Source organism: Rattus norvegicus, chromosome 18, assembly GCF_036323735.1.
Source record: "Rattus norvegicus strain BN/NHsdMcwi chromosome 18, GRCr8, whole genome shotgun sequence".
NCBI classification, from domain to species: Eukaryota; Metazoa; Chordata; class Mammalia; order Rodentia; family Muridae; genus Rattus; species Rattus norvegicus.
The window spans coordinates 68,442,839-68,467,664 of record NC_086036.1 but is presented as its reverse complement, the minus strand read 5'-3'; positions in this window follow the sequence as shown (position 1 = coordinate 68,467,664).

The window sequence follows — 24,826 nt, the reverse complement described above, 5'->3', positions numbered from 1 at the left end:
AGAAAACACTGTTTCTACTGACTAGCTTGCCTAGTGTCATAAGGTACTCTGAAGGCTTTTGGCATAGCAAAGCATCAATGAGTGTATCAAGCACTTGACCTTGAATGATACAACACTGACCTAGCTGAAGGAGTTACCCACTAGTACAGTAGTGCCTTGATGGTCATGTGGGTAACTAATCACTTTCTGATTGGATATGAGACCAGCTCTATTGGAGGGATTTAATGCTTTGAACTATAAAACCTGTCAAAAGCCTGTCAAAAACCTGTCTTTGGGGAGATGATAGTCCCTAGGTATATAATGTTTTTGTTATTTTGCCAAATGGTCACAAGTTGTGTTCTTGATGTTTCTATTTATTCCCTAATTGGTTAATTTAATGTAACTGTAGTTAAAAAATATGTAGATGACCAAGGCATCTTATAGATGAAGAGTTTATTTGGTGCTTATGTATCCTGACATACAGGAGTCTATTACAATCATGACAAGGAACATGGCAGCAGACAGGCGAGTATCAGTTAGAAGCTCATATCTTGAACCACAAGCAAGAAGACATGAGAACACTGAGAATGGAAGAATCTTAAAACTGTCAAATGTCCCCACCTAACAGTGACCTACATCAGATGGAATTATACACCTCAGCTTCCCCAAACAGAGCTACCAACTAGGGATCAAGCATTGAGATGCCTCAGACCTATGGGAGTGATCTCATATAAACAACCACAAGACTCATAGGTTTCATTCCCCCTGCTCTCAACATTGGTCAGAGCAGAGTTTTTGCAGAGGGTTGTGATTGATGCAGAGACCCATATCTGGTCAGAGTGCTAAGTATAAGTAACACCGAGTGTTCAGCTATGGATGGATGCTCTTTATCAACCTTCTACCATCTAAAGCTCAGGGAACATAATGAAGGACACAGACAGGAGTACAAAAATCAGTAAATGCAGAGGCAAGTTGTGAAATACTGACCATGCTTCTGAACATCGACATGGCTACTGCATACATCAGCTTACAACAGCTGGGGTTAACTGCACAGGATCAAGCCAGTCAATTGGAGGGGGACCTGAGAAATTACCCATATTGGAAGAGTTATTGACATTTGATGTCTATGGAGTAAAGGAGACACAGTTTGGTGACACAGTTGCTGGTAGGATACTCATGCCCCAGTGGATAGGCACACACGCATTCATATATATACAGTGCTAATTGAACTTAGAGGTTATTAATACCCATAATTTTAAATTATGAAGTTGAGAAAGATGAATAGTAGAGGACACTAGGAAGAGCTAAACGGGGTGGTAGTAGGTGGATATGACTTATACATTATATAAGTATATGGAAATTTCAAAGAATAAAATACCTTGACATGAATAGAATTTTTTAAGGAGAAAATGAGGATACAAAGTTGAATGGGGATAGAATGGGTGGGTGTATTCCAAGATGCTGAGGAAGGAGTGAACATCTTCAAAATATGATATATGACATTCTTAGAAATTAACATATTAAATAATAAAATGAATCTACATCTTAAATAATTTAATAAAGACCTTACATTGTCCCATTTTTTTTCATAAATTTTAGCAAAAAACACTACACATGTTCCACAAACTTAAATTTTTTGGAATGAGTACATGTTTTATATTATGTAACCATTTAAAAACAATTATTTTATATATATATATGAAGCTTTCAAGTGTTATGGGTATTTTTATTAATAGGACACATTATATTTGTAAGTCAGGCAGTTTTAAATACATCACACTATGTTTTTAATAGCTTACCAAGTTTTACAAATTTACTTCACAACCCATGCCTCTGTTCTATACAGTCTGCCAACAAATAAAAGATTTCATTTGAAGAGAGAAGAAAAGGTCGTGTTCTACGTGCTATTACCTTATATCCACTTAGTACTCATTTGTACATCAGCAACAAACTCTAAAGATAGTTTATAAGATTTTTGCCTTTTTCCTTATTGATGTTTATGTTGACTGTCTAGGTCTTTCATTCTTAACACAAGGTTATTAGTTTAATCATTGAGTTACTGAAGTACCACAGGGCTAGGTACACCAGGAGTGTCTGGTTGGCTGGATTATCTCAGTGAGACCCCGTTCTGACTCTGCCTTAAATCTTGAAGACAAGTTGATTAGTGTGGTTCTCTCTCCCTGGTGTTCTGACATCATTCTTTCATTTCAGATATGTGCTTCTTTTCCCCCTATTTTGGAAGACTTTTCAAAAAGTGTTTCATGGACTTTGAACTCTGATTGCAGACGAAAGTCAGTATTTACACCTGTCAGTCCTTGAAATCGTTTTATTCCTTTGTTAGCTCACAGAAGACCATCTTATGTTCTAGTCCTTGGCTTGTATATGCAGTGGAGTCATCTGCTGTAAAGAGCTTTGAGATTCAAAACACACTTAGCTGCTTCTCCTGCTAAGTATCCTCTCACCATCTCTCACACCACTGCCTGCCTGAATCACAACTTCATGTATCTATTCAGCCTCTTTTTATGGAAAACAGATCTGTAAATCAGGTCTTTCTAATCGTTTGCTCAAATTCCTATTAGTTCTTAGTCAACTTCTTGCTCGTGTCATTAAAGAGGTCCTTAATCCATCTATAGACACCACTAAAACGAGCTTTGGAAACATAGAGTTCAAGCATTTGATGCTACAAAAGAAAAGTCATTTTTTTTCTTTCTACTTCTTAGAAATGTCTGTTTTTCACTTACTAGACAAACTACAGACTCTGCCCACCATCAACCACCTTTAAACATTCTGACTGTAAGTTCTTCTTTTCATACCATTTGCACTGCAGTCCTCCTCTCATCCTCAACAAAAAAACTTCTCAAATCCCAGGCCTATGACATTAGCCATAACGTACCAAAAGCTTAGTAACTTCAAACAACCTTAATCAGTTTCTTCACATTCCCAGAAATCAGAAGTCCAAAATTAGTGTCACTGGAATAAAATCAGTGTGCTGCTAAAAGGGCTATAACATCTCTGACTGTAGAAATCTTGCCACTGTGTCTATAGGTTGCTGATGGCGGCCAGTATTCTTTGGCCTGAAGCCCCATCATATGTGTATCCCCACCAGTGCTCACATTCCCTTTCTGTCTAAGTCAAATCTCTCCATAGTCCCATAATGACCCATCGGAATAATTGAGTATATGTACCTCAATTTCCTGAGCTTGATTTTATCTGCAAAACAGTTTTCTAATAAGAATGACATAGGTTCAAGTTTTAAGAGGTGGTCATATCTTTAGAATGCCATATTTTGTATGTTATATTAATCTCTTGCTGAACTGCACACTGTTTCAAATTTTATCAACTTAAGGAAAAAAATAATGTTTCTTATAGGATCTGTGTGTGAGCTTTTGGCTTGCCAGTATCCCTTAGTTCCAAGGCCATGAGACTTAACTTAAAAGGTATAGTTATTGACTCACTCACCTGGTTGTATTAATATGTAGTTTTTCATGAGTTGTTGGATGGTGTCCTCAGTTTCTCATAAACAGTTGGCTGGAAGCCTCTCTCATTTACTGTTCGGTGGGCCTCTTGCTTGAACATCTCATATTTCAATAGCTTGCTTTGTTAACAAGTACAAGGACAAAGCAATGTCCGCAGGTAGGTGCCAAGGCAGTTGATCAACCTTGTCCATCATTTTTGCCGTGTTATGTTAAGTAGTAGTCACCAGACTTTCCAAGACTTATGATCAGAGGATTACACAGAGGCTGGGATCCTAGCAACCGGCTCACAGGGGCCCTGCTGGAAAGGGTACATTTTAATGCTTAGCCTTAGAAGCCTTTGTATGGCTGTCTGCCATAACATTCATTTCTTCCCGATGTTAGCAAAGCCATCTGTCTACAGGACTCTTCAGAGACTTGTGTCTTAACCTCATCTGGGTTGTGTCCTACAGAGAAGAATTTATCTTTACACATATTGGAATCTTACAGTACTTTAAAAAACACCATTGCGTCATTTAGAATCATTTATCCATTAAACCGGGGTGTTCTGAAGTCAGGAAGTCTGCCATTATCCTACTGAATTTTCAGAGCCTCCCTCCTAGACACAGTGTCCTGAAAATCCATGTACTAAATGTTTCTTTAAATGTTTGTTGTTTTGGTTTTGTTTGTTTGTTTTACCTGATTATATTATGATCACTAATCCATGCATTCATAGTCAGCCTTACAGAATTTGGCTGAGTTTTATTATGCTCTAACCACATTTAGCTAACCTTATTGTACAAATAAATCCTCTAGCTATTTTGTTAAAATGCAAATTCTCATTGTCCAGGGCTGGGTCGAACTGATGATTTTGAACCCAAACTATATTTTAAGTTGATATACAACGTTCTTTGCCCAAGAACCACACTTCAAGAAGTAAAAATTGAAAGTGGGGAGGGAGAATAAACATTTAATGTTATATAGTGAAATCTGTGTTCAAAACAAAAGGATTTTCCAATAATAAGGCCTGTATAAATAGAGGCTTTATTTGTATGCATTTATGAATAAATGAGGTTATTATGATTCAATCCAATCAGATTTGGGCTAGAAATTCAATTATTGGGGGAATATCCAGAGGGATAAAGGTGTCAATTAAAACAAATTGAAATTTATTCAATATGATCTATGGGGAGCTATTATTCTGGAAAGACCATAAGCAACCAGGGAATCCTGAAGCCTTAATTTCAGTTTTATATTCCTTTATCTATTAAACTCCCATGTAACATTTATTTTTTTAAGACAGCTCAGTTGCTTACGATGTCCACATAGATATGTACAGTATATACCTATGTGCATACACCGTGACAGAAGCAGGTTTAGAGAGTTAGTGAGGTCTAATAAAGAACTATGGTGAAACTGTAAAAATAAAAATCCTTAATATTTCTACTTTAATAGGTAGTGGTTACGTGCTGTCTCAAGTCCTTGATAAGATTACAATGAAAACTCAAGAACTACAGTGTTGTGGTTGATGCGTTTTCTTTATCAGGGTTCCCATTGGGCCGCCTCTCATTTTGCAATTTGTTTTTATTTTATCAAAAAATTTAGGAGACAACACGATGTGATGGTGAGAATGACGTCTGGGAATCGGAGACAAGATTGAGAGTGCTTTGTGTCTCCTGGAACCATGTGATTTGGGTCATGTTTCTTATCTTCCTTAGACTTCGGTTTCTAGTCGAGCAGCAGGGTGTCATACATCATGCGTTGGCTGACTTTTTCCATAGATATATTAGTCTTTGTGGTTCATACAATCTCTATGGCAACTACTCAACTCCACCATGGACAATGTATAAACAAGTGAAAGTGACTTATGCTGAACAAATGTTCTTTACATATAAATATTGGATAGGATTTGGTCTATAGGCCAACTTTGCTAAACCCTTTTCTACAGTCCCTATGCATCTGCCCAACTGAGAAACTTTGTAGTTTAAAATTAAGGAAGACCCAGTAGTTTTTTCCCTGAGATTTTAATAGATAATTCTGAGCTGAAATACATTTGCTCTTGACCAAGAAACCGTGTAGGAACTCAAAGTGGCATTTCCTTCAGAAGATTTTCAGGTCCAGGTCAGACAGCAGCAGAGGTATTTTTGATATGAAGGTCTTTGGAAGGTTCTGAAGTGTGTTGGAAGTTACTGCGCTGTCTATATGTGAGGTCAGTGTGTCTACTCAGAGGGAATTATTAGCATTTCCAGGTTCCCACTGAAGCCTTTCTGAGGCAGTTCACTTGTCAGGACAGCTGAGAAGTCACAAGGGGAACAATGAGGCCTGCTGTTAGAACTGTAAATAATGGAGTGCCTGAGGTCTAGCTGTTCCATGGGGCCCCATACTGACTGCTATTCAATTGTAAATATCTCTTTTCAGCTGATGTACTGGAGGGCAGATACATGTTGCCATATATTATGCTAAATATTCCCCAGAATCCAACTGCAGAGAGAGAGAGGGCAAGGCAGGCAGCAAAAGCAATCTAGTAACTGGCTGTACATCTGTTTCGATTTCCTCATAACTCAAGGTGCTGAGACACTTAGTCCTGCTCTTTGAAACACATGGATATTGCATTGGTGTTAAAGGTATATGTGTGTATGTGAATGCATTGCTCTTTGATCCATTAGTAGTGCCTTTCTGAAAATGAAAGAGATTGACTTATACAACATACATCTGGACACACACTGCACAAGATTTTTTTTCCAATTTCATTTGGTCTTGTTTCCTTTAAGTTGATTTAAGTCTTTCTCTCTAGAAGCTACTAAATAGCCAGGGAGATATTGCAGAGAGTAAATTAATATATATTATCTGTGCACTGTGCTGCTGTCACAGAAATCCAGACTTGGGTTCCCAATCATTTATGGTAGTAACTGTTACCCTAGCTATGAACCTTTTACTTGTCACTTTCCAACTCATCCTTGACTTGTTCCTTCTGTATTCATCTAAAGATTTTTGAACCTGAACTGTACCATCACTCTCTGGATTCTGTCTTCTATTGCATCCATTGATAAACTTGATTTTCAGGCTCGGGGGATACCTAATAGACTTTGGGAACTTCCCTTGGGTGGTTGACAGAGAGGGGAAAAAAGTTGTTCAAAACATAAAATTATTGTCCAAAAAATACAACGTTGAGGTAACTTTAACATTTTTAAACTTGACTGTTCCAATTTAAAATCAAGGACATGAGCCCCAGGATGGTCAAAAAGAACCCAGATTCAAGCATCCTTTAGTTTATTGCCATATTTCTCCCTTGTTGTACACTCTGCTTTGAGCTAGACCCAGGAAAAGATATGTGCCTTCAACCAGACTTTCAGAGCTTAAGTTTTGAAATGAATGACTTTCAGAAGTGCTAAGGTGTGGGGGCATTGGTAATTTGTTAGTATATGATTTGGTATGTAGCATCATCCCTGGGAGGACCTGAATAAACACTTACAAGTAAGGAACCAATGACTAAAAGTAAGGATGCCTCTAATGACCAACTTAGTGATCTAATGACTATTTGGAGTTCTCTATAGGAATATATGTGAGAGGTTTCTTAGCTTACAGTAGGGAAGACCCAAAGATAGCCTCAATGGTGACACCGGAGGTCTCTGTTCCAATTGCCAGTATCTCAACAGATCGGATCTTCTAATAAGCAGTCTTTATGGCTCTCATGACCTTGGGAATTAGAGGAGACTTTTGAATCTGCTAAATTTCAGGGACCACCTGAATCTTGTGAGTTATTTGCTGTCTGCAAATCCAGGAGCCTCTCTCTAGTACTTCCTGAGTTTCCCTCCATAAGGGAAGCTTGCTTTCTCTCTTTCTTTCTTTCTTTCTTTCTTTCTTTCTTTCTTTCTTTCTTTCTTTCTTCCTTCCTTCCTTCCTTCCTTTCTTTCTTCCTTTCTTTCTTTTTTCTTTCTTTCCCACGCACACTTTTTTTAATTTTATTTTTCTTGGATATTTTATGTATTTACATTTCAAATGTTATCCCCTTTCCCCCTTCTCCCATACCCCTCCCCCTCCCCCTGCTTCTATGAGGATGTTCCCACTCCCACTCCCACCCACCCACTCCCACCTCAACTCTGACATTCCCCTACCCTGGGGAAATGAGCCTTCACAGAACCAAGGGCTTTCCTTCCTATTGATGCTGGACAATGCCATCCTCTGCTACATCTGTGCCTGGAGTCACAGGTCCCTCCATGTGTACTCATGGGTTGGTGGATTAGCAGGTACTGAAGAAAAGGCCATCCAGAGACTGCCCACCTGGGGATCATCCAATATGTAGCCATCAAACCCAGTCATTATTGCTGATGCCAAGAAGTGCTTGCTGACAGGAGCCAGATATGGATGTCTCCTGAGAAGCTCTGCCAGAGCCTTACTGATACAAATGAAGATGCCGGCAGCTAACCATTGGATTGAACCAGGGGACCCCAATGGAGGAGTTAGAGAAAAGACTGAAAGAGCTGAAGGGGTTTGCAACCCCATAGAAGAACAACAATATCAACCAACCAGACCCCACCAGAGCTTCTGGGAATGTTTCAAATCAGAGGGAATTGTTGCACAACAGCTCTCTACTCTTCTAAGTGATATTAATACAAGTATGGAACTTTTTGTTTTCGTTTGTTTGTTTGTTTGGTAACCTACCCTTAATGTCTTAGTATAAAAGAGGTATCAGTTTGTCAGTGCAATAATAAAACATGTTTATAGCACATAGAGACCATCAAAGAAAACCATAACTGGAAACAATTCAGAGATGAATATGGGAAGGCCATTCCCAGTGGATACATTTGACATCCCAGCTCCTGTATCTGGGGCTCAGGGTGCCTCAAGGACGAGGGGGCAGAAAGATTGTGAGCAGAATACTAGGAATTCTGCTGTGAAATAGTAGTATCTCCTAGAAATGGTTGTAGAAACATAACTGGAATGCTATCAATATCAATAGACATAATATTGAAGAAAGAAAATTTCATGGGGTATCACACACAGACAAAGAACTACAGTCAATTAATGAATGCCGGGAAAAGAAGAATTAACTTCTCAGGATGAGTCTCCTTATTGTTTTATAAACTAGAGTGGTCATATCTGAAACTATATACACACTAATAAGAATATGTATGTGTATATATCCATATATATCTATATATCTACACACACACACACACACACACACACACACACACACACGCATGCATGTATAAAATGCAGTAATCACAGAAAAAGAGGCTATCAACCTGATAGTATAGGAGATTCAGAGTTCAAGTGAGAACTGGGAAGAGCTGGAAAGGGCAGGAAAGGAGTGTACTTGTGTTTCAATTTAAAAGACTGTAAAGACATTTACAAAGGAGCACCACAGTAGATATGGATTTCATTACAAGCGTTAAAAAGGATCAACCTTTGTCTTTAGGAGATGTAAATGAAAAGTTTAAAATTCTTGGAAAATGGCTGAGATGCCTATTTAACGTTTCAAAGCAGACTTGGTCTCTGGATTCACCCAGCATCTCTCAATGTTTTTTCTATAAAATCCAGACATTTTGATTACGCACCCCTTATTTTGTACAGTTGGCATCCTGTCCTAACTGTTTTATTTGATTTCCCTTTATATCTTCCCCTTCCCCTATCTCCACAGGTTTAGGGTCATTGACTACTCTGGACTCTCCCAAATGTATCTGCCTCTGGCTAAGCTCTCCCATATAGCTAAAATAAACTTTCTCCTTCATCATACCTTATAGGAGCCATGTCCTTGCCTTTCCTTTCTTCACTTCTCTTCTCCTCTTCCCTTCCCTCCCCTCCCTTTCCCTCCCCTCCCCTATCCTCTCATCTCCCCTCCCCTTCCCTCCCTCTCCTCTCCTCCCCTTCCCTCTCCTCTCTGTCTCTGTCTCTTTCTCTCTTCATTAGGGAAATAAGTTCAAGGCACTAAGGTCACTTCCCTTTGAGGAGGACAGCTGCTATTTTTATAAAGAATCCTGTTTCATGTTATGTTTTATTGTTGTTTTAGTAGTAGTATGTTTAAGATTATTACAAAGGATTGCCAAACTCTGTATCTTTCTTGCCCAGATAATATCCACAAAAGACAGTGGGGAGTAAGTAGAGAACAGACATATTTGATATCCCTGAGTGTTTAAGGTTCTCTTAAGGTTACAAAATACTAGGCCATATTAATTTATAACGTATGGGTTTACCCAGAAGTAGTCATAGTTTGCCTTAATATTTACTGTATGGATAACTAATGTTTTATGTTTCTGGATATAGAACTGTGGTAGGTAAATAATTTGTAAATTAAATATTTTAGGAATTATTAATGTGATTACAAAAGTTGCTTAGTATTTCTACCTTTTAAGCAGATAACAGATTTACATTTGTGGAGCGGGGTTATTTGTAATTGGTTAGGATGATGTAACTAGTTATTTTGAAAGAAATTGTGATCCTAAGAGATAAGTAACTCCATGCTGATTTAGTGTATGTGTGAGACTTTCTACAGCTACCCTACCCCAAAATCTGATAGAAGCAACTAATGATGGACAAAGTCGGTGCTGCTCCATTCATCTATAAAAAATAGAACTCAAGCAGAAACCCTATGAATAGGAGTGAGAAGCACGCCTTCATTATGAAACCACGTTGGCTTAGAGGCTGTTTGGAATCACATCAAAACTTTGTCTACCTAGACTTATAAAGATGCCTTTATCTAGCATCTTTCCATTCAAACCATAAAGAGAAAATACAATTGTCAATATCATAACAGAAAGGGTTTTTTGTATAACGGAAGCACAGATTTATCCAACTGAAAAACAATAGCAACAACTTCCTTCCTCCCAAAAGCAAACAAACAGACAGACAAACAAAACTATGCCAGCTTCTGTCTTCTGTCTTCGTCAGTTATATGAGCTTGTCTAATTACTTGTCTTTCCAATTATCTCCCACCAGTGCATGCAAGAAAGGCAGGCTAGCAGCATGGCTTTTCTCTTATTTACCCAGTTTTCAAGGTAATTAATTGGTTCTCTAACATCTTTGGAAGGGGGCCAGTTATCTTGAGTTTATTTCGATTCTTATGCTTATTAAGTTCAAATTGCCCATGTAGAAATCTCTTCGTATTGGTTTCCAGGTGCCATGGGTATTACACTAGTGTCCTACAACCTGTGGTCTCTCATCAAGTTATTTCAGAACCTAGAGAGAAATCACTCCCTTATAAAGTCTCTTATAATAGGAGTGAGATGACAGTCTGAGCTCACAGTACTTATTGCTTTGGTCATTTTCATCTAAAAGGTTTAGCAACTGAACCAGGGGAATCTGCATACATGGGCAGAATGAGTTCAGAATGGTACATGGATTTCCAGTTCACCTTAACAAATCTTTTACTCTGGTGACATTCTTGGAAATAACTCTCCATGGACTTTTCCCTATTTCTGAAACTCTTGGAATTGGAGGTACTGGCTTTCTGCATTCCTAACTTTATGAAGGGAATTTGTATATTAACCTAAAAAATAAGGGTCCTTTGGAACCAAGCATTGATTTCATTATAGTCCTGTAGAATACAGAAATCTTTTCTTCTCCACAGGAAAGAACAGTATATCTGCTGAAAGGAAATGATATTTCTGAAGATATTTTACTGAAGGAATTTCATGAATGTGCTCTTAGCACTAGTGAGTGTTAAATTTAGGGAGCTGGTCAGCAGCAGGCTAGAAATATCAGGATTCAGTCAATGTTATGAGCATAAAGCCAAATGTTTTCTTTAATTTTTATATTTGAGGCCTTCAAGTAAAATTCAGGGAGTCCCACACATGTTGTCAAGTATAATCTCATTTACTAGAGATCAAATGATTATGTATCTTAACCATGTCTAAAATGTAGCTTTACCATAATTTAGATTAGCAATTGATGATATGGCCTGATCCTGTGAAACCTAGTCAGGGTGACATGGAAATGTATTGGTCACAAGTAGTTTAGTTTGGAGCCTAACCTAAAGCATTCAGCATCTCTAAACTTCAGGTTAGTCATCTCTTATGTGCATTCCCTGCATTTGGGAACCCAAATTAGACTCCTCTGTCACCTCCTGGGTCTTGTAGACTAAGGGTCAACTGATTGCACATCCTTCCTCCTGCCTAAGACTTAGGGGATGCCCCAGACTCCATTAAACTGGCTATATACATTTGTACCCCATTGGTATAATAACCCTTCAGACTTCTCAGTTTCTGCAGTAGTGGTTTTTTTCAAACCCTAGAGAATGTTGTTGCTCAACAATACAGTGTAAACTAAGTAGACTGCGGATGTTGTAACCAATCATTGTCTTTATTCTACCTTATCTGTGCTACAGTCTTAGAACACAGGTGCCGAGGGCACTAGAACTAACCATTATTATTATTAATAATTTCTTTCTTGCTTGTCCTCAACCCTGTTTTGCAAATCTTACTCTTCATTAAGTTTATTATTTTCTGAAGCTGGTACTATGTTTACATTATCAGATACCATGATCATTAAATATATCTTTTATTCTCAGTTAGCCTTAGTTTCATAAGTAGCTATATTCTTCACTAGCCCTGTCCTTTATACAATTCTAGTAGTCTTGACTGTCTCTGAAGGTTTGGAGGAGCATGGGGAAGTGTTTTATAAATCTATGCATGCTGGTAATACTGTATAATTCTAGAAGAAAAATTGTATTTGTTTTAGAAATCTTCCTCTTGCTTTTTCCTTGTATATGTAGACTATCACTCAATATTTTTTGACAGCATTGCCAGAATACCTGGTGATAATCCCACTTTCTATTTCTTGTAAGTCTCAAGAGTTTTTGCATAAATGACTGAAACTGTTTGCTTTTGAATTATAGTTTTTAGTACTTGCTATCTACTTGTTTTATTTTCCTCATAAAATCCTAAGATTTCTATATTATATCTTGTTGATCATTAATAATAATCCAGCACCTCAAGCTGGGTTGATGGCTTAGCATTAAGAACAGTCATGCTGCTCTTTCAGAAATTGTCCAGAGCAGATGGACAAAGACTTCCTGTAATTCCCACTAGAGATTCAACACCTTCTGGTCTTCTCTCTGTCTCTGTATCTGCTGTCTCTGTCTCTGTCTCTCTGTCTCTGTCTCTCTGTGTCTCTGTCTATGTCTCTGTCTCTGTCTCTCTCTCTCATACACACACACAAATACATAAATAAAATGAAAAATCTAAATATTTGTTCATTCCTTCGCATTAATATCTCATACCAAGTTATCACTTCTATATCACGGCCATAAGAACCCACTGTGAAGACAGAACCTTGAGAGACTGTTCTTGCATTTCATTGGCATCTGTGGGGGTAGAGAACCAAGGGAACCAGCTATTTAGTGGTTCATTAGCAGGAGAATTGCCAATTGGGAAGAGACTTCAATCAATAGTGTGGCAAACTAACTGAAAGACTTCAATGGTGGTGACCAATAGGAAGTATGTGGGGGAAAAGGAGGAAGCTGAGGCTGTGTGGACCCTTTGTACAAGATAGTGACTTGACCTATCCCTAGGAAGAAGTGTTGTGACAGGAATCAAACCCAAAAGGGTTGGACAGTGCTTTGGAAAGAGAGAAAATGTCCAAATAAAATTACATTTAGGGAGCATAGGTTAATCAACAAATCTAAGTATTATAGTGTTAACTTTAATACTAAAACAAGATAAAACCATCTGTGGAGAAAAACGATCTATTTAACTATAATTTAAAAATCTCATAAAAACTGAAAATAATCCTTCGTAAAGTCTGAAGGTCGAATTTCACACAAAGTTACTACAAAACCAAATGAGAGATAGAAAAATAAGTGGAATGATACTCCTATGGATTAAGAAAAAATATTACTATATGCTCAGAGAAGTAAAGATTAGTAAAAGTGGTAGAAAAATCCTACCAAAGATACTTAAAATACATATAAAACTTATAAAAATTATAAGGCATAAATGAAACAGAACTAGAGGACATAAAGTTAGATATGAACTCAAGAATTAAAATAAAATGCATTGTAGAGAGGTGAGAGATGGGGCCAACCACCCATCTCAAATATATTAAGCCAGAATTGCTCCTGTAAAAAGGAAATGCAGGGACAAGGAGTAGAGAGGAGACTGAAGGGGGCCATCCAGAGTCTGCCCCACCTAGGGATCTATCCCATCTGCAGAGACCAAACCCAGACACTATTGCTGATGCCCAGAAGCACTTTCTGACAGGAACCTGGTATAGCTGTCCCCTGAGAGGTTGTGCCAGAGCCTGACCAATAGAATCAGATGCATGAAGTCAACCATCAGACTGAGCTTGGGGATCCCAATAGAGGAGTTAGGGGAAGGACTAAAGGAGCTGAAGGGTTTGCAACCTCATAGGAGCAACAGCAATTCAACCAACAAGACAACCCAGAGCTCTTAGGGACTAAACCACCAACTGAAGGATACACATGGAGGGACACAAGGCTCCAGCTGCATATGTAGCAGAGGATGGCCTTATCTGGCATCAGTGGGAGGGGATGCCTTTGGTCCTGTGAAGGCTCAATGACCCAGTGTAGGGGAATGCTAGGGCAGTTAGGCAAGATTTGTTGGTTGTTGGGGAAACACCATCATAGAAGCAGGGGGACAGGAAAAAGAAATGGCTACCAAAAAGGGAGAGATCATATTTCAAAGAATTAGTAAATGTCTGAGGAAAAGCTTCAAATTCTGGGACATTTTCTTTTGTATTTTAAATTTTAATTTCCTTTGAAAGGACATTTCGTACATTGAAAAGCATACATTCTCTAAGCACATGACTCAATGAATTGCTTCACAGCAAAGAAATTAGTAGAGCTCACATCTACATTATAGAACAGAATGACATGTGGCCCTTCAGTTCTCCCATAAACTTTCATTTCTTTATTTTCTATATGAAGAGCCATTCAAATAAAATATATCTTTATTTACTTTACTTCTTAAAATTTTCAAAACTAGATTTATGGGTTCTATTTTATGTATGAATGGCATCACATAGGTTATGTGCCCTAGGTGTGAGATGGGTACCTGGGAGGTAAGACGAAGGCATTGGATTCCTGGAACTGTGCTTATGGATAATGGTAGGTAAATCATCACGCGTGGGTGCTGAGACTCAACCTGCGGTCTACAGGACAAATGTGTTCCTAATCACTGAGCCATCTCTCCATCCCCTTCCTTTCATTCTTTACATAGACATTCTTTACCGTTATTATTATTTTTCAGAATTAAGGATTAAACATTCTCAGTCTACATATTGTTCCCTGTATGAATAAACCAGCACCTTTTGCTATCTCAGTGTGGCACTATTAGGAGTAGATGCTGTTAAGAAGGGTTGAGTGTGTCTTTTGACCAACCAATATGCACATCTTTGTAAAACATGCATCTCACTGCGAGTGGGACTGCTGATCTGATGATTCTAATATTCATATTCACATGACACTTATAAATAGTTTTCAAGGAGATTTTGTTGCCATATGGATTTTCTTCCAGGGATTCCACATATCTGATCTGAGTTGAGAAAGCAAGGAACGAAGCCACCCACTTAAGAAAGTTGATTAGGCAACACTTTGTGAGATGGTGGAAGTAAAGAACTAAAGACTAACTTGACTCCTGCAGATGAGAGTAGGGCACTGGGTTGCAGTAACTGAGATGAAGGAGAGAGAGTCACTAGGAATCACTGTTCACTGATCAAATGTGCCCACCCTGTGTGAGACAGAAAAATGTAAGGACATTTTGCTTAGAATTTCAAGTTAGGGAGGAGGGAGTTTGGGATGGCTGACTAAACAGATAGACCACAAGGCTACTCAATTTCTCTTTCTTTCTTTCCCCCATGTCTGCAAGCTCTTTACTGATTCTGCACGCTTCCTGGAACCACATAAATTGATAAATAAAGGGCTACATTTTTTTTTGCACTTACTTAACTGGTAATTAAATGATCTCAATAATACAGGGTCACAATGATATAAAACAGTCATTGAGAAGAATCTGCAATTACTGCTTTTCACTCCACACTGCTGTATCATTTTTATTTTATGCCATACACAAATGTTCTTTAAAGGAGCTAATTGAGATTGACAGTGCCTGGGCTGCAACTCTTCCCTTGGAGGCGAGCAAGTGAACACCCACTTCTTTATGCCTAGGCAGAATGACACCCACCCTAATCCCCACCCTCCCACCCTCAACCCACATATCAAATGCCAACAGCTTTGAATTTCAATGGCCTAGTTGTGTTCCCCGGTGGCCACTGCAGGGCATCGGACTCCAGCAAACTGATCCACACCACCCAGAGGCTTGATATGGACTGAGACTCTCTAGTTCTTAACTGTTTTCTACATCTTGTCATCCCGACAAAATTTGCATGTGTATAGACAATTGGCTTCTTATGTTCCCATCTGTTCCTGCTGTTGGCGTTTTACCTGGAGCCCTAATTATAACGAGTTCTACATAGAAAGGGCTGTGACATCACTGTCAGGAGATTAGAGCATTAGGTGAGAGTGCTGTGCTGAAGCAGATGAATGCTGAGCAGAGATGCTCATGTTTTGTAAATATCCAATACATCCAAATCAAAGGAAGAGGAAACCTTGAACGCTGAGGCAAGAAAGGTAATTACTATGTTGATTGCTTCCTTTCCCTTTTCTCCCCTTTTAAGGTAGCAATCGGTAACCTGGTATAAGGGAGATCCAGAAGTATTAGAGCCATCCTTTTAGTAAGCCTGGTTTTTCTAGGATCCAGCATAAAGGGTACGTGTACTGTCCTTAGCAGTTAATGGAAGATCCCATTGACTTGAGAATCACATCATCCAATGCAGAGCCAGTGTAGCATCTCAAAAAGTTTTCCTTGGAGAACTTTGTCACAGAGTTTGTACCATCCAGCTTCTTTCCATATTGCATGTTCATAATCTTAGCTGCAGTTGTAGGTCTCTTCAATCATAGCATCATTATTACAAGAGGTCAATGGGGGTGCACTTTAGTTAGTCCTCTGATACAAGAAACCCTAGCTAATTATCCTAGAGAGGTAGCCTGAAACAGCCTCTTGACAACGTGTGTCCTAAGGATTTACAAAACTTGTCTTGGAAGACAAAACACATTAACAAAAGCCAACAAAACAAAACAAAATAAATGTCATGAGTCTCAGTAGGAAAGAGACTTTTAGAAAAGAGCTCTGGGTAATGAGACACTTATGCCTACAACAGAACAAACGTGCAGTGTTTCTTTTGTTATTATTATTGTTTTGTTACATTGTTTTTGCTTTTTTAAGACAGTTTCTCTCTGTGTAGCACTGGTTGTCCTGGTTGGTACTCACTGTGTGGATCAGGTTGGCTTCAAACTCACCGAGTTCCTACTGCCTCTGCTTCCCAAGAGCTGAGACTGAAGGCCTATGCCACTACTGCTGACTAATGCAGTTGTTTTAGATAGGAATGACCTGTTTCTGGGTTTTCGTTTGTTAATTTTGGTTTTCTTTTTCTAGGAACCGTTCTTGTTTCCTGACTACTATGTTTCACACAGGAAACACTTGAGGAAAATTCTATTGATCTTTCTGTGGAACCAACAGATGGGCTCTTTAGAGTGTTTTGTTTTCCTTACATAGAAAAAAATGTAATCTTAAAATATCGATTACATTTCCTAAAAATATAGTTGTTTGATGCAATGTCTTCATAATGCAGACAAAACTACATCACGATTCTAATGGATACATCATCAAAATTCTATTGGAGCCAATTTAGAGAATAATAATTTTGTATTTGCTTTTCTTTTTACACACACTCTCACACATACATACATGCATACAACATACATGCATACAAAACACACACACACAATGTCTTATTCACTGAGAATTTCATACAATATCTTTTGAAAATATTCATCGCGCTTCCCCAACTCCTCTAGTTCACTGACTTCTTTTGGAGTGGGTTGCCACGTCTACATCCCTTTTCATTCTGGTATTTTGATTTTGTGTAAGTCTTGTGCATGCTATTGTAGAACTAGAGTTTTAAAAAGGTTACTCATTGTCAGAGTCCGGATGTGCAGGGCCAGACGTGCCTGAGGGAGAGCCAGAGATAGGACTTGCCGGACCAGCTACCAGCCCCAAGGACACTGACCATCCGTAGCCACCCCCTCCCCTTCCTTCACTCCCCAGAAGTAGTCATCCCCCTGAGTGAGATGAGCCACCCTACCTGCGCTGCTGAGCTGCTAGATAGCACGTACTCCTTGCTGATGTAATTTCGTGCCGAAAGTAACTGTGCACCATTTGAAATGACCAATCATGTGTAACCGCTCGAATGCCCCTAACCTCCCCTATATAAACCCCCGAGTTTGGAAGCTCGGGGTTGATTCCTCTGTCTCCTGTGTGAGATACATATCGACCCGTGATCCCGCTAATAGGGATCTCGTTAATAAAGCTACCTCTTGCTGTTACATCAAGACCGGCTACTCGTGATTCCTGGGGGTACCTCGACCCGCAATCGAAGCGAGAGACGAGGCTCCCCGTTTAGGGGTACACACTTTCATTTGGGGGCTCATCCGGGATCGGAGTGTGACCCCCCCGGAACCCCGAATGCCACTTGGAGGTACATTGGTATGAGTGTTAGAAAGTGGCCGCTGAGTGTGTGTGTGCATATGGATGTGAGTTGCGTGTTACAGATTTTGCATTCCTCAGTACCGGTACAGACGTCTGGGGGTAGAAGAGGTTTCCTACTCCGGGGTAGAAGAGTATTCCTACCCGGCGCAAGACGTCTGGGAGTAGAAGAGGTTTCCTACTCCAAGCAGCCGTGGAAGGGGGGACGCCCTGGCCCCACCGGCTGCTGCTCTGGAAGACGTTCCAAGAGCCGAATATTGTCGGGAGAACCCGGCGACTGACAGTCGAAAAGATCTGACTGTGACTTGACTTCGGAGGTCGCGTTTGGCTGCCTATTTAAGTATAGGCACGGACAAGTGTGCTTAGATGTGGTAGTGTCTGTTGTCTGTATTCTGTTTCTGTGTTTGGTATCCCAGAAGCAGCTAAGGTTAAGCTGCAATTTGGGCCAGGTACTGAAGGTACCAGGCATCTGTGGAAATTGGTTAGAGGATGCTTTGTCTTGGTCTTGTTTGTCTGGATTGTTTTCTGTGGTATTGTCCAGTGTCTTTTTGGCTTTTGTCTCGTTTTTGAAATCTTGGACTGACAATTGTGTTTGAACTGTTTGCTTTGCTCGTCGAAGAGTTTTACTTGGTCCCCTTAGTGCTTAGTGAGTAAGAAACTTAATTTTGTGGACCCCGCTCTAGTGGCAGTGTGTTGGTTGATAGCCAAAGTTAATTTTTAAAACTGTGTTTTATCTGTGCTTGTGCTTGTAGCCAGCTGTGATAAGCTGGAGAAAGATTTAAATTTTGCTTGGGAGTAAGGAATCTTAAAGGCGGAGTTTCAGCCAGTTTGACACTTAGTGCGTAGCTACCTAAAAGATCAGAAATGCTGTCAACAGGCTATAAAAAAGGGACAGGCTTTGTTAGAAATGCTACGGGAAGAATGATCTAAAAAGGCTGAGAGCGAGGTGGGAGAGGACTATAAGGAAAACAAGAATAAGAAAGGAATTTCTGACATTTGCTCACAGAAGGAGAGCATTCATTAAGAGAAGTTCTTTAAGGAATCCTGCCTTATCTGCTGTCCTTATTCCAAGGGAGGAGTCAGTCCCCAGCATTAAATTACTTTTCTCATTGATCATCATTAACATGGAGAGTGCCTTTGAGCCTATTCCCACAGCAGCCAGTTCCTGCCCCTGTGGTCAAAATGCCCCAGTTTGGGGGACAAAAAGAGCCCCTAAAACAGTTTCAAAGAATCTACAACAAGCTGTAAAGAACTTTGTTTTGTTTTGCCAGTCAAGATTTAGAATTCAGGCTTTGGCGGTGGCCAAGGTCAGGATTAATGTTTTCTTTTCCATGGGCCTTTAAACCCAGTGAGACAGTTTGGTAAAAGGGCTGCTACTGAGGTCCTGATAGCCCCAGGTGAACTGGTTACAATTCTTTTGTCAGCCACCTGGCATCTAGCACCCAGGTTCTAACCATCTCTCCATCCTTTTGTTATTAGTTTTTACTAGAAGCCTAGTGTCATTTGGAGGCTGGTTCTCTTGAGAGGCAAAGCCACGGAGCTGACACTGAAGAGAGATACTCCTTGAGGGAAAATCTAAGCTTGTGCTTATTTGTACAATGGCTTTTTTGTCCAAGAAGGCCTCCTGGTTTAGCTGTGTGACTAAATGCTGTTTGCCCTCTTCAGTAGACATCTATTCTCAAGATTCTCTTGTTTTCTCACCATCCCATTTGAGATGCTTGTTAGTAACTGTTACAGGTCTTCTTTACCTCTGAGGGAAGACAGAATCCTACTAGAGGCCAGAAAGAATGTTCCAGACACGGATGGAAGGCCCTCACTTCTGCCTGTTGGATTCAATATGCCTAAAGGTAGGGAGTGCCAGGTCTGCCGCCAGGCTCCAAGGGTGGGTCTCTGAGGGGCTGGAAAATGCCCCACCAATCCGGCTAAGATAAGGAAAGGATATGAAGAGAAAGTTACAGAAATTTAAAGGGTTAAGTTGCTGAGGGTTAGTATAAGTTACAGAGAAAGTAAGGTTAAAAAGAGCAGGAAGCTAGGGAAGAGAAGAGACAGAAAGTTAAGAAGAGGAAGTTATAGAGCTAAAGAGAGATAAAAGATGAGAGAGGAACATATACTGGCCACAGTAGTTAGGGAACCTAGGAAGATAGTACCTGGCAACAGAAGAGAATTCCTGGCTGAAGATCAGTGTGCCTAAGGCAAAGAAAAAGGACACTGGGTCAGGGACTGCCCAAGAAAGAACAAGAGGGGCCACTGGAGAGCTTCTTGGTCCTAGAGTGCTGGCTATGTACAGAGATAGAAGGGAAGTGTGGATACAGGGACCCAATGCTCTGTGCTACTATGCCCCCCCAGTGGGCCAATATCCAAAGACCTTGAGTACAAGGGGCTACTGGCAACAAACAATACTTATGGACTGCCCGAAGAACAGTGGACCTTGGTGTGGGCCGGGTAACCCACCCACTAGTTCATGGTCATCCCCGACTGCCCCTATCCCTTGCTCATGAGAAAATTGCTCTCCAAAATGGCTTGCGTGGGCTAAAATGGCTGGGTGAGGCCATGTGTATGCATATCTGCAGACTGTGTATGTGGAGCTTAAGACCTGTCTCAGTGCACCAGTACCTGATGCTGGGAGATGAATGGCTTAGTCCTGTTCTGCCTGGAACACATCACTCCCACCAGCCGGGCACTAACAATTATTACCCAATCCAGGACTTAAACTGTGATAGAGTAGCTGATGTTTTGCCTTTGAATAGAGTGTCCCAAAAGATGGGAGCACTGGTCAGCTGCCATGGACTAGATTCTCCACCGGTTGGGGACAATCTGGTCACCTTGCTGCTCAATCCGGACCTGGAGCCACCACAGCACGAGTGTCAAGCACTGACAGAAGCCCATGGGTGGAGGAAAGACCTCTGCGACTGGCTGATTGACCCCTGCTGAAAGCCGAGGACCTTGTCCACAGACGGGAACAGTTCTCTTCATGAATGAAGGTCAGAGACAAGTGGGTGCTGCCATGGTGGACAACACGATGTCATCTGGGATGGCTGAACTTCTACCCCCCCAGCACATCAGCACTTCAGATGCCTTTACCATCTCTTGGATGCCCTGGTGAAGCCAACAACTGGAAGAGACGGCCACGATAGTCATCAAGAAGATACTGGAAGAAATCTTCCCCCAGTCTGGAGTGCCCGGTCAGACAACGGCCCTACTTTCGTTGCCAAGTTAAGCCAGGGTATGGCCAAGTATTTAGAGGTCAATTGGAAATTACATTGTATCTACAGACCTCAAAGTTCAGGACAGGTAGAGTAAATAAATAAAATTCTAAAAGGGACCCTGACCAAATTAAATTGACCATGGAGACTGGCGCAGACTGGGTGACACTCCTTCCCTCTTGCTCTCTTCAGAGCAAGAAATACCCCTTCCAGATTCAGCCTTACACCCTTTGAGATCTTATATGGGGCCTCAGCTCCCCTGACTGTATTAGATGATGTTACTGAACCAACATGTCATAGTGCCATAGTAATAATGATTTGTGTGCCAGGCTAAAAGACCTACAGGTGATACAGAAAGAAATCTGCTCACAGCTGACAGCAGCCTATGCCCCGGAGACCCATGAGACATCCCATCAGTTCCAGGTTGGAGACTGCAGCTACACTGAGCCCAGACACTCGAGCCTCGCTGGAAAGGACCATACCTGGTGCTGCTGACCACCCTGACAGCCGTCAATTCTCAGCCCTCATCAGCCATGTACTAGCTGTTAGGGCTGAGAGCTGGGACCTAGAGGGAAATTCAGTCATGTTTGTCCTGGGTTCTATCAAGATAGGTGTGGGGATAGGCTTGATTTCCATTACAAATAATGTAACATTACATACGTTAGTACTCCTAATACTTCTTGGGACTGTGCCTCAGGGATCACAGTCTGTATAAGTTTAGAAGTTCTAAAAGCTAGTCATGACCTTGGTGTATAGGCTTGGATAGTGTCCAGATTAGAATCCTCATGTTAAGACAGCAATACCAAGCTGTTATGCTAGATGAAGCTGAGTTCTCCCTGTAGTACTAAGATTAGAACTATTCACAAAAAGAAGAGGGGAATGTAGAACTAGAGTTTTAAAAAGGTTACTCATTGTCAGAGTCCGGATGTGCAGGGCCAGATGTGCCTGAGGGAGAGCCAGAGATAGGACTTGCCGGACCAGCTACCAGCCCCAAGGACACTGACCATCCGTAGCCACCCCCTCCCCTTCCTTCACTCCCCAGAAGTAGTCATCCCCCTGAGTGAGATGAGCCACCCTACCTGCGCTGCTGAGCTGCTAGATAGCACGTACTCCTTGCTGATGTAATTTCGTGCCGAAAGTAACTGTGCACCATTTGAAATGACCAATCATGTGTAACCGCTCGAATGCCCCTAACCTCCCCTATATAAACCCCCGAGTTTGGAAGCTCGGGGTTGATTCCTCTGTCTCCTGTGTGAGATACATATCGACCCGTGATCCCGCTAATAGGGATCTCGTTAATAAAGCTACCTCTTGCTGTTACATCAAGACCGGTTACTCGTGATTCCTGGGGGTACCTCACCTCGCGATCGGAGCGAGAGACGCGGCTCCCCATTTAGGGGTACGCTCTTTAATTAGTTCTACACTATCACTACTACTGTGAGTTCTTATGTGCAACTGTCCTCCTGTGTTCACAAAAACCCTGATTCCTTGTAGAAACCCATGGTCTCTGACTTTTAAAATCTTTCTGCATCTACTTCTAAATAGAACTGTGAGCTTTAAGAGGGAAGGCACAATATAAGCATCCCATGTAGGGCAAAGCACTATAAAGTCTCTTTTTCTCTGAAATTTGACAAGCTGTTGGTCTATGTTAATTGACATCTTTTTAAAGAAGTTTCAACCCTTCTTCAAGGGTTGAGAAAGGCACTAATTATCCGGTGATAAGTGATTAGGAATCATTTTGTTGTTATGCTTAAGCAGTAGAATAATAGTAATGGTTTTTCCCTAGGGTCTAGGAAATATATATTCACAGTTCTTGAACTTGTTGACAGTGTCAAATATGGATTCATTCTTATGGAATGAATTCTAAATAGATTAAAAGATGTTTGGTTATCTTCTGATATTTTACCCCTATTATCCATGGGTTTATCTTACCAGATAGAGTATTGTTATAATTCCCAGTGATCTTGGATAGGTAAGATTGAAGAATACTTTTCTACTCTCGTAATGTATATATCTCCTTCGAGCACTATATAAATAGCCAGTAGAGAAGACATTTTCATTGGAATACCAGCTGAACTTCTCTATGTTATATGACTCAAATATGTAGTGTCTTAGCAATAGGTTCTTAACATCATGTACTGTTAGTAGCCAAGAGCAGTAGCCATAGACTGCCACATTTAGGAAGCTTATGAGTATCCATTGTTCAATAATTCTAAAGGTGGTAATCCATTTCTGGTTTTATTTGATACTATATTTTGTCTAGTTGGGAGTATTCTCTTTCCATTACAGTGAAAACTGTTTTTGTATATGTAGACCACCCTAGAAGTGTTAGATTTTTGTTGAAACTCTAAACTTTATTGTCCTGTTCCCCTCATTTTCACAATAAGCTTAATTTTCTCTAAAATATTATTTGGCATAATATAAAGATACCCAGGTCAGAAGGAGTCCACATAGCAAATAGAACTAATCAGAGAGTTCTTGCTAAAGTCTGAAAAGTGGAGGAATAGATTTGGGGGACCATAGAGAGGTAGAAGGTGGTAGAATTGGTTGAAGAAGAGGGAGGGGAAACTGTGTTCAGGATGTACTGTATGAGATGATGGTGGTGGTGATAATGATGATGATGATGATGATGATGATGATGACGACGACGACGACACGACGATGACGACGATGATGATATGACGATAAAGGAGAGTATCTCTACTTCAGAGAATGAAATCCTTAGCAGCAATTCCTTCCTCCTTTCCTATCTACCTTCTTTCCATCCTTCCTCCCTCCCTCCCTCTCTCTCTCCTTCTTTTCTTCCTTCCTTCCTTCCTTCCTTCCTTCCTTCCTTCCTTCCTCTCTCTCTCTCTCTCTCTCTCTCTTTCTTTCTTTCTTTCTTTCTTTCTTTCTTTCTTTCTTTCTTTCTTTCTTTCTTTCTTTCTTTCTTCCTGAGCTGGACCTGACATATTCAACCTCACAAAAAGTGGGAGATGGAGATGAATGATCAGATACTGTTAAGTACTTCTTGTTTTCCAGACAATACAAAATTATATATCTCTGTTGCAGAACTATCTTTTCTTCCATTCCAGGCAGGTTTGGGTATTTTTTTTTCTGATGGCAGAAACAGTCAAGCAAATAAAATCAAACTATCTTCAAGCCTTAGGGAAAACTGACTCATTTTTCATGGGAAGAAGAGTTACGTAGGTAACAAATTTTATCTTTGGTCAATTGAGTGACCATTGTCTTTGACCTTGCTAAAGGGCATTCCTCTGATCTTCTCTCTTGGAGTCAGCTGGATAGAGGTCAGCATCTTATCAAAGATTGCCAAGGGAGGACAAGACTGTCAACGAGTAAATAACCATGGTAGGATTTCCTCACACCATCCTGACCCAAGAGCATGAAATTCAGGTATACATTTTCATTACAAAGTATTTAAGTCTGCATTGAAGTTATTGTGATAATTTGGTATTATATCAGGACCTTGGTGTTTAAACAGTATTGTTTTAACTATTAATAAAGTTGATCTACTGATGAATGAGGACAGAGACAGGCAGGATCACAAAAGTACAAGAGTAGATCACTTTTAATTTAAAAAAATGAGACCTGTTTTCCTTCAAAAACTGTCTGCTAATTCTAAATGTATATC